We start from the raw sequence: 11,308 nt of genomic DNA, 5'->3' as shown, positions 1-11,308 counted from the left end.
AGATGAAAGAGATCTTCTCCCACAGTCTGGCCAGAACTTGGTATGGCCTTGGGTGCACCGTGGCCTCAGCTGGGCAGGAGAGGGCAGTGGCTAGCAGCCAGGGTGGTGCCCAGGCCAAGGGCCAGCAGTACTTGGGCGCAGGCGATGGTGCCCGGGGCAGGCAGCGGTGCCCAGGGATGCCAGTGGTGCCCTGGAGAAGAGCGTGGTGCTTTCAAGGTCCCTCCACCATTTGTTCATTGTTAGAGAACAATGTCACTCTCTATAAATAGCTAAATACAGTAAACTTTGAGACATGAACAGAGAATGTGACATTTAACCAAAAGAAATGTGGGAGCATCACGTTTAAGGAGAAATAGGAAATGATTACCCAGGAGAGTTTAAACCAACCATCAGAGTCCACATGTAATCAGGATATTGTAGACAGAGGAAGTGGCAGCATTATCTCTTTGTAAAAAATCCAAAACTAACAGTTCAAGGATTATTTACTTTCTGATGTAATGAAATGTAAATCCTAAGTCAGTTTGTTACTCATATGTCTTCTGTCCATGAGCTCAAAGGTCAGTCCAGAGAAATGTGAATGACCAGAGAACCTAAAGGCAGGGTTCAGGGGTGGATACAGGTGAGGCTTAGGCTCTGATTTCCATCAGTGCGCCCCTTTCTTTGATATGAATGACTGATGTTTCCTCAGTCTAACGTGAAATGTTATGTGAATGCCACTTCATGACATGTCCCCCCACCCCAGTCAGGTCACCCTGAGCGTCACTGCGGAGTAGAAGTCTAACTCATCAATGCCTGCAGCCTCCGTTCTGCCTCTGTCCTGATACTGAGGGTGTCACTAATGCCCTGAGGCCAGTTTTCTGGGTTGGTGAGAAGAGCCAAACCCCCCAGGGAAGAGATCTCTCTCTCTCTCTCTCTCTCTCTCTCTCTCTCTCTCTCTCTCTCTCTCTCTCACACACACACACACACACACCCCTCTTCCACTTGCTGGGGGTACAGAAGAGTGGAGCCAAGGATCCTGTTACTCTGGAAACAGGGCCATAACCATGGTGGCTGTCAGACCTTGTTTTTTTGCAACTATCTCAGTTGCTTAATTGTTTCCTCAGTAAGGGTAATTTGCTAAATATTTAAATAAGCCTTATTTAAATTTCCTATCATTCTAACACTTTCCATTCAGATAAATTCACAAGCCAGGTGTCATGCAGGGTGTCATGCGGGGTCTCAGCTCCCACTCCCCATGTAAGAACGCAGGATAAGGTGAGGCCAAAAAGGAACACCCATGGAGCCATGGATAGGGGAGTCATACCAGTATAGTCTCGCTGGCAGCTGGGTTGGAGACACAGGAAGCAGGAGCCACACTATTTGCAACCTGCCGTCCACTTCTCTCTGCCAACCAACCTCACTTGCTAGCTGCAATCCGTTCTTGCTAGCTCAGCCACCATCTTCTTGCTAGCCCCCATTTTCTGCTAGCGTAGCCACGGCGGTTATAATAGTGGCCAATGGCTCACAACTACTCGTTACAGCTGACGGCCAACTAGCCACAGCTGATGGCCATCCAATCACAGTTGATGGCCATTTACTACCCGAGCCAGCACCTTTCCACGTGAGGGCGAGAGCCTAGAAACTGCACTCCTGGCTCTGTCCCCACACCAGGAAAATGTCATCTTTCAGAGCACACATGGTGAGTTTGCAGCAGCCACAACTTGTCAGTGGCCCTGATGACACAGGGGCTGCTTTGCTGCAACTCTTCTGCTAAGACCTGCGTTTTGTGCTGTGAAAGGCAGTGGCAGTGTCTAGCTCTCTGCCAGACAAAGGAGAGATGAACGATAACATTGCAAAGAAGGTGTGTAAAGGAGGAGAAGATGATGGGGGCCATGCTCCAGGAGTGGAGGAAGTGCCTCAACACACGAACCAGAACCATCTTCAGCAAACACTGGACTAGGGGTAGCCCAAGGTGTACTTGTGTGCCCATTCCCTTGGTAGATTGGAAAGCCCCCATGGAGCTCTGTGTTGGGAAGGAGTGTGAGTGCAGGGGTCAGTGAGGGAGGTGCGGAGGGAGCAAGCCTGCACCCCCACTCTGCACCCCCACTCTGCACCCCCACTCTGCACCCCCACTCTGCACTGGCTGGTCTCCTCTATGCAGGGGCTAGGCCCTGGGCATCCTGGGTTCCCTAGGGCCTCCAAACTTTCTGTACATAGCAGCTGCTTAATAAATGTGTAATGAATCAATAGAGTCTATTGTTTTCATCTTCCGTTTCCCTTTGAAAAAGTCTGCAATTACTCCTGATTGTGTTTATACCAAATTCAGCTTGTAATGTCTTCCAAATTGAGCTGTCTCTCCCTTGGCTGTAATTTTGCCCACTCTCTCTCTACATCAGAGATGGTGGGCTTTTCCCAGGCTGACTCAAGTGCACAGGCCCCTGCCTGAGTCATTCATAGAGGGGCCAGCATGTGGCCAATCAGTAAGGGGGAGCTTAATTGACTCTGGAACAAACTGGAAACCTGGCAGCTGAAGTTCTTACATACTCCACAGCAGGTACCTCCGCCCCATTCTCTCCACAATAGACAGCGCCCTCTCGTGGAAATAAAGACACATTTTTTAGAAAATGTTCCTTACAGGTGCTGGGCTTTCCCCTCTGGAGGGTTTTTGCAAACTGGGCCTGTGAGCTCAGCTGTGATGGCGACTCAGACCAGCCAGCTAGCAGTTGCCTGCTGTCAGAAGTCAGGTTGGCTGGGATTCTGAAATGGAATAATATCACCATTTACAGAAACAGCAAATGCATTTTATCATCAAAAATGAAAACCCTAATATGTTTCTTAAGAAGATGCCTGGCTCAATACTCCCCAAACAAATAACCACATAAGAAATAAAAACAAAAACAGACAAACAGAAATAAAAAAGAGATGAAAACAATCAACCACAAGTGGAAGAATTATGCCAACATACAATCAGAAAAAAATAGTTTAAAAGATATTTTTACAGGACTTTAATCCCAGAACCATGTAAGTGGCCTATATTCCTCATACACTCTAGGAGTGTATAAAGCTATTCCTTAGAACAAATGGAAAATTGTAAAATGAAAGACAATTCAATTAAGTTTACATTTTAGTCATATAGTCTGTATATGCAATAATTCACTTAATCTTCAACATAAAAGATGAGGTATATAAATAACTTTTACCAAAAAAAACACCATTCTCTCCCTGTCCCCCTACATGAATGTCCAAAGTGGAATGTTGCTTTCAACGCGTGCCAACCTGTGAACCAGCCCAGGAAGGGCTACCCCGGTCTGGCCTGCCCCTTGGTCCTGCCCTTCTAGGGCTCCATGCACGTTTCCCATGTATTCCTCCTTCGTGGAGCATTCTCAGGACTCACATGGCTCTAGCCATTCCGGTCCCTTCGGCCATTGCTCTATACTTGCCCATGACAATTATGAATGACATGAGCTGCAGGGGCTTCCACGCAAGTGGCCCTTTCATTGCTGGACCTTAGGGTGATAAATTGTCCTGGTTTGCCTGCAACTAAAGGGTTTCCAGGACGTGGGACCTCCGTGCTAGAACTGGAAACAAAATAAATCCCAGGCAAAACAAATGATAGGTTAGTCACTGTCGTGCTGGTTGGGGTTAGGCAGTGGCCACACCAAGCACGAGTCTTGACTGCTTGAACTCCAGCAGCAAAGGCCCAAGTAATCTGAGACTTCCTGCTGTGGGACATAGCAAGGCAGCTCTGGGGCCACCTGCTTTCATCTCTTATAAGGCTTTTGGGTTGGTGTGCCGTTTCCATGTTTTAATGTTTAGGACCTATTCCTCCTAGCAGCTCCTGTCTTTCTGGGCTGGAGAGACTGAGGGTGTAGTGTCAGTTTTCATCAGTTCCCTGCAGAAATACTTCAGCAGGGACATTCTTGTTTTGTTTTTTCCAAAGTGGTGGAGGATGGGGATGTTACAGAGTCATAAATCCACACATGTGCAATCATGAATGTTTTCCAGTTTGACAATGAGAAAAGATAACCTGTTAGCATTTCAAAAACATTACTAGAAATGCAAATTGCTTTGAAAACAATGTAATCACATTTATTACATACCAGTAATAATAATTGTCTCAGTCGGCTTGGGCTGCTGTAACAAATTACCATAGACTGGGTGGCTTAAACAACAAGTATATATTTCTCACAATTCTAGAGGCTGGGGAGTCTAAGATCAAGGTGTGAGCAGATCCAGTGCCTAGGGTAGGGTCCTCTGACTGGTTTGCAAACCATCTCTGTTCTGGATCCTCAAATGGTGGAGGGGGAGCTCATTTTTCTTGTGTCTCCCTTACAAGGCACTGACCCCATTCACGAGGGCTCCACCCTCATGACCCAATCACCTCCCAAAGGCCCCGCCTCCTAATGCCATCACATTGGAGATTAGGGTTTCAACCTGTGAATTGAGGAGGGGGACACAAATATCAGTCCACAGCAATACCTAATATTTAAAGAGTGCTTGCTACACACCAGATACTGTGCTAAGTACTGTAAATACACCATGTTGTTGAATCTTCAGAATCTGAGGTAGGTGAGGAGACAGGCTCAGAGAGGTTAAGATACTTGTCCGAGGTCCAGAACTGATAATCGGCAGAGCCGGGATTTGAATCCGAAAAGTGTCACTGCAGCAGCACGTGGACTCAGAACTGCAGACCTGGGGCTCAGCGTTGTCATCCTCAAGCAGGCTGATGAGAACACTGTCGTTTCACAGACTGCTTTCTGGCTCGACCACTGTGGAAGGTATCAGTCAGAGTGTGTCTTCTTCCTGAACCTGGTCTATGTCACTGGCAGGGGTCTCAGTTTCTACAGCACGAGTTAAGTAAAAGACAAGATATCTGTTCATGGAGTGGACCCAGGAATTACCCAGAATTTGACCATACAGTCTAAAATTCCATGGTCGTTCTGGGATTCATGTGTTATCACCAAAATTTCAGGGACAACAAGTCCATGGCGAGTAGACCATGGCTACTTCTCAGCTCAGTCAGTTCTTCTTGAAAGTGAGCCACACTGATAACATCTGGGTTTGAAACTTCAGACATACCCTCAGGTTTGTGCTTTAAAAGCCCGCAAAGAAATAAAACACTCGTCGTGTGGTGTTTTGTGACACTTTGTGTTTGCATCCTCTTCCTTGATCAAATCCTCTGCATACACACACGTGCTCAGATGTTTTGAGATTTTCCAGAGTATCAGGTTCTGTATATTAAAATGTCACACCGGTAGAAAAGTCTATTTTTATTAGTTATTCTTTTGAGTTTGTTAGAGAACTTAATTCTCAAAGGTCTGGTTTAGAGTTTTAAGATGTTTTCCATTTTCTGAAATCTAACCATCAAAGTGCCTCACAATCAAAGAAATCTTATTCTGCGTCAATGTCTTAAGAATGTCCCCTGTAAGGGCAATGACCACACATGAGGGGGACACAGCTTTAACCGCTTGCTTGTGCAGTACAGTGGCTTTTCGAGGCTCACAGCACAAACTTCCTGTGGTGAACGATGCTGGACGCAGGACGTGGCCACATTATCTTTTTCTTGGACAAACTGTTGAAAAATGTTTTTCTGTCGTCATTTAATCGTAGGTGTTTGATCTATGGTAAACTAATTCAGCTTTCCATATTTAACTAAAACATTTAAAAATTCTTACTGGCCAGTGAGTAAGCCTTTGTTGGTCTGTGTACTGGCTAATTAATATTTTGTTGTAGTTTTGTTGAGTTATGTATATTTTAATGTTAAAAATCTCATCTCACTTTTGTACCATTTGTATGTGTTTCCCTAGTTTTCTGCATTGAGCATGAATTATTTGGGGGGGACGCTCAGTGTTAGAAACTCCTGCACTAGAATGTGGGGCCCCCATGCTAAGAGCCACCTTCTAGCACCGTATATATCCTCAGTGAGCCTTGTACAGTCCCTGGATGCTGGTAGAAATTAATTCAGGGATTGTATTACGTAGAGTCCTGTGGACTAAAAGTGACTCTAAGAGACTTTTCTTGGTGCTATTTGGTTTAAAAAAACAGTGAATTGTCCTATTTTACTAGAACTGGGTTCTGAGAGGTTTTGACAACTGTGTATAGTGAGAACCAGATCTGTCATCTGACTCCCCTTACAGATTTGAGTGTCCACAGCTTGCATCCCTCACGTTCTCACTGAAGGTCACTGATGTGTAAATCGCATTTCCCGCCCCCCCTCCCCCCCCAGGGAAGGAGATAACGCCATGGGTCAGTGTGACCTTTGGCTCAGGTCTCATCTTCAAAACTCCAGCTCCTAGAATCCTTCCCTTCCTTGACGGCAGGGACAGGGCTGTGCTCGCGAACTTGCCGATAGTCACTTCGTTCTTCTTGAGTTCCCCTGCCCTCTTTTATGCTCTGTGAGCACCATGTGGCTCTTCCATTGCTGCTCTGACGTCGTCCCCTGGTCATGGCTACTGCTCTTACGGTTGCCTCATGTGATTACCTGGGGCAAATTGTATGTTCCGGAAACGGCTACAGCAATGTTTGTAGATCTACATACTCTTTCAGAACCTTGAAGATTGTTACATCAAAAGGTTGAGTCGAATTGCTTTCCCCTGGAATATGGGTGAGACTTTGTGGCTGCCTCCAGGAATAAAATATGGCAGAAAGGATGCTGCATAACTTATGAGGCTAGGTCCTAAAAAGAAACAAGGCTTTTACTTTGTTCTCTTTATTTCAGAACATGTTGTCTTGGGATCCCTGAGCCAACACGTAAGAAGTCCCGCTCTGCAGCAGCTGCCACACTGCAGAGACCACACAGGGATAAAGGTTCCCGAGGAATCCCAGGTTCCGGCCTCCAGCTACTTGAGTCCTCCTAGGATCCACTGCCAAATGTGTGATGAGAGTCTTCAAATGATTCTAGTCCCCAGCCTTTGAGCTGTCCTGGCTGACACCACATGGAACAAAGGAGCTGTTTTCATCAAGCCCATCCCACACTGTATATTTGTGAGAAAAGTAAATGTTAGTGTTTTAAGCCACTATGTTCTGGAGTAATCTTTTACATGGAAGTAGTAACTGGGACATTACCCTTATGGCATCACCAGGCTGCTTACCTTGCTTCTTGTGAGACCTTAGCTTCTCTTTTGTAGCAGTTGCTGAGCAGAATTAGGGGAAGGTTCCTGCTCCCACCAGTGTCAAAATTCCTTTACCAAAACCCCCAAATATAGAGACGTTTAGCTCTTACAGTTTGAAGACTCATAGCTTCTTATAATGGCCTGATAGTATAAATATATTATTCAATTGAGTCTTTAGTTTGTTACTTTGCTCAAAAAATTTAGTGCAAGTCCCCATGTGATTATATTGGGAGACATCAATTCAAATGACACCTTGACTGTATTGTTGCCAAATCATGTGTCCCCATTAATGCTGTGGATGAAGCTGCTGTACCCCAACCCTATCCCTCCAGGTTAAGTTGTTTTCCCCATCCTAGGAATTGTGCAGTAGTCAAAGCTTGTCTGGTCAGCTTTATTGTGTCCTGCCTCTGTCCTGGGGCTTTTTGGACTCACAAGCATATAGGAGCTGTGAAACTTCTGTAACTTACACACACAATAGGCACCTGGCATTTTAAACTCTCTTCCTGGACATTCACTACCAATAAAAGTATTGAATTGATCAGGACTGAGAACATACGAGTAGCTGTTTTCTGCCAACAGAAACTACCCCCCATTCAGGTTAACATTGATCCATTAATCAACACATTGAATCATAATTAGTGAGTCATGACCAACTATATGTTTCCATTTTGTCCCCACGAGGTATCATGAGATGAATAATCAAATGTCTTGTTGGAAACTTCATCTATCACATTTCTTATTCTCATAGGTTAGTGACCTGTTACAAGAGGCAGAGGCTTTAATTACCTGAATTGTTCCCAATCATCTGTCCTGGCTCCTCACAATGATTTCACAACTGTTATTATTTCTCAGGAGCACACATTTGTTCATTTATTGATTTAAATTGAGCTCTAAAGAAAAATCCAGCCCAGGTGGAGTCTACCTTTTCTACATCAGAATTAAGTGAGGCTAAGAGAGAAGGGCAGACACAGTCAAGGTGCATTATCTATTTGCACTGAATTTGCATTGAAAATTACCATTATTGTTGTTTTACGTAATAGCTTGATTTTTAGTGGAAATTACCAGAAAGTGACTTTTAAAATCTGGAGCCCCGAGACTTATTTTTACAGCTAGCACAGCATTATTTAGCTCCACCTGGAGACACATCATGCATTGCAGAGGGGAGGAAATAATCAGAAAAAATTACAAACCTTCCAAATCTTAGTTCAGCAACATAGAGATACTAACTTGCTTTTTTGCCTGTCTTTCCCCAAGCCAGGCCTTCTAGTTGTTACTATCCAATCATTCAACAACCCTATGAAACAAGTACTATTATTATTACCATTTTACAGTTAGAGACATTGAGGCACACCAGTAAGTGGTAGAATTGGAATTTGATTCTAAGCAGTTTGAGTCTAGAGCTTATACTCGTATGTTTTCACCACTGTGGTATATAAAACCTCCCATTTTGCTTCTTTGTTCTGTCGAAAAGAATGATGTTTGAAATATGAAGGTAGAATGAATATCAGTAAGAGGAGCTGGAAACCCAAGAGGGAAGAGGTGATAAGAGACACTTCAGCACTTCAAAAGAAATCGTGTCTCTGCCCTGGATAAAATCTCAGAGTACTGTGAGAATGTACAGAAGGTTGCTAAACACGTCTAGGATTCTGGGGCATGTGGAGTGACAGGGTAAAAGACTGGAGATGGGCAATTTTTCTAAAAGGTAAACGCATGATAGCCAAGTGAGGCATCACTTGTAAGTGCCTACATGTGAAAAGTGCTGACCCCTGAGACCCAATATGGGCTCAGGAAGGCTGAGTTATGTGGACATACCTCATTTCCTAATAGATTGTCATATAACTAAATTTCAACAAAGCCTCTTAGCATACCCTGACACAATAGAGAAATATGGCTAGATGCAAAATTAGTATTCTCATGGAGGTTGATATGACTTTACCTTGACGTTTTGATGAATGACAACCTGGAGAGGTTTTTAGTAGCAAAATCCAAGAGTTGGCCTTCAACTCTTAGCCAGCACTTTTATTCACCATTTGGACGAAAATTTTGATGTCTCAGCCAATACAAAGGACACATAACATCAAGCGAGGAGACACAACATATTGGGTGATTGAGTAGGGATCCCAATGCATCTTAACAGTCTGGACCATTGGACTGAATCGAGTGAGAGGTAATTGAATAGGGATGAATATGGGGCCCTTTATCCCAAAGTCCTCGTCAACTTCTTCCCTGCTGAGGAGTGACTTGGCAGCAATGTTTTCAACAGAAACACAATGTGAGCTACATGTGTAATTTTCAATTTTCTAGTAGCCACACTTTAAAAAGTAGAAAACAAGAACAGAAAAGCCTCCGGTGAATTTTCATCATGTGTTTTAATATATTTTACCAAACATACCAGAAGACTATCATTTCAACCTGTAATCAATATATCCAATTGTTGAGATAACTTACACTTTCTACAAGATCTAGTATTTTATCCTCATAGCCCCTCTCCGTTCACACTAGCCTCATTTTAAGTGCTCTTTGGCCACATGTGGTGACTGTACGGGACCATGAAGCTTTTTGGAGGGTTTTCATTCACAATCGGGTCTGTGACCAGACTGCCCTCCAATTATGTCGTTCTCAGGCTGGCTGCATTAATGGAGGAGCTTTGCCTAAAGTTATAGCACTCATAAGTACTGATTTCTTTTAGTGAAAAGGACCTGGGCTCTTTGACATATAAATCACCGTGGAAAGTGTACGGGTGCCCATTGCCTGTGACCTGTATTCAACTCTCACTCATAAGCACTGGTACAATTTCAGTGACTGAAAGACGAGAATTTTTTCACTTACCCAACTGTTTTTTCTTCTCTGCTTATCTTCTGGAGTCCTTAGGTATGCTTTGTTCAAGTTAGATGTTGTTGCTAGGGCTGGTAGCAGCTCATGTTTTTTCAAGGAATACAATAAACTTCTCATTCCATTCCCCTCTCTAGTAACAACTAATGCAACTTTTCAAACTGGTTTTAAGTCTCCATATCCTGCTCCCTTTTCCAAAAACTGATTTCTGAGCACCCACACCCATCTAGGACCTAATCAATAGCAAATGCAGCTGAGGTCCAAGAAGTAAACATAAATAAATAAAATGAGTTGCCAAATATGTGTTAGAAAAGCACAGAAGCTCAGGTTAAAGTATATCACCCTTTATTATTCCCATTTGCAGGTGAGAAAACTGAGGTGCAGAGAGGTTAACTGGTTTGCCCAGTGTCACAGATGTTGAGTCTGATCCCAGGCCAATACCCTTTCTGCTTCATTGTGTATCTTGCTGGAATGACATTTTTCCTTGCAGGGCTGACACTATTATCTGTGCGCACACCATCTCTACCCAGAATCCTTCTTCAGAGTAGTTATTTTCTCTAAGTGGAAGTCATGAATTCATGGCAGTTGAGAGTACATTCTCTGGAGCAGACTGCTTGGGTTCAACTGCTGGTTCCACCACTTGCAAGCTGTGAGATATAACGCAATTTCCTCATCTGTAAATTGAGGCCAAGAGTCCCTCTTCCATAGAGATAAGCTCCTCCATATAAAGCACTTGAACAGAAACTGACCCATAGCACTCAATAAATTTATTCTTTTACTCAGTAAGAGAAAAAATTTTCAATCCTTCACTTGAAAACTCTGTAATACATCGAAGCTGCGGGCTTGAAGGGACCTTACATATTGACTACCACAAGCGCCAAGCCCAGGAATCCCCGCTGCAACATTCCTGGACAGATGGGTACCTGTAGACCACTTGGTAGGGAGCTTGCTGCCGCAGGCACCACCACTGCCTTTCTGGACAGCACTCACTTCTGGGGAGGCAGCTGTACTGCACCACGGTGCAAAAGCTCGGGCTTTGGGGCCTGCCTTATGATCTTCCCATCGTCTCCATCACCACCACCATTACTGTGGCTTATTACAAGCTATGGAGCTCTGATACAAATCCTCCCACAATGCAATGTGCTTCAGAGAAAGCACTTAGGGTGAACTGAAGCTCAGAGTCGGATGATGAAAGAATATTCTTTTTTAACTCATTAAATCATGGCATTCTGGGCCATGGATAAACATGAGTGACAAAGCCTAACGAGCATTACGTGTAGCAAGAGCATCTCTATGGGGTCTTCCTAGCAAGACTAGGAATCCCACCTTAGTATGTGACGGACTCTTGGAAAGAGGGGAATCAGCAAGTGCAAATAATGATCAAG

Source organism: Rhinolophus sinicus, chromosome 17 (genome assembly GCF_057876585.1).
Source record: "Rhinolophus sinicus isolate RSI-liver-muscle chromosome 17, RSI-T2T, whole genome shotgun sequence".
In the NCBI taxonomy this organism is placed as follows: domain Eukaryota; kingdom Metazoa; phylum Chordata; class Mammalia; order Chiroptera; family Rhinolophidae; genus Rhinolophus; species Rhinolophus sinicus.
The sequence above is the reverse complement of the archived record's forward strand: the minus strand, read 5'-3'. Positions refer to the sequence as shown.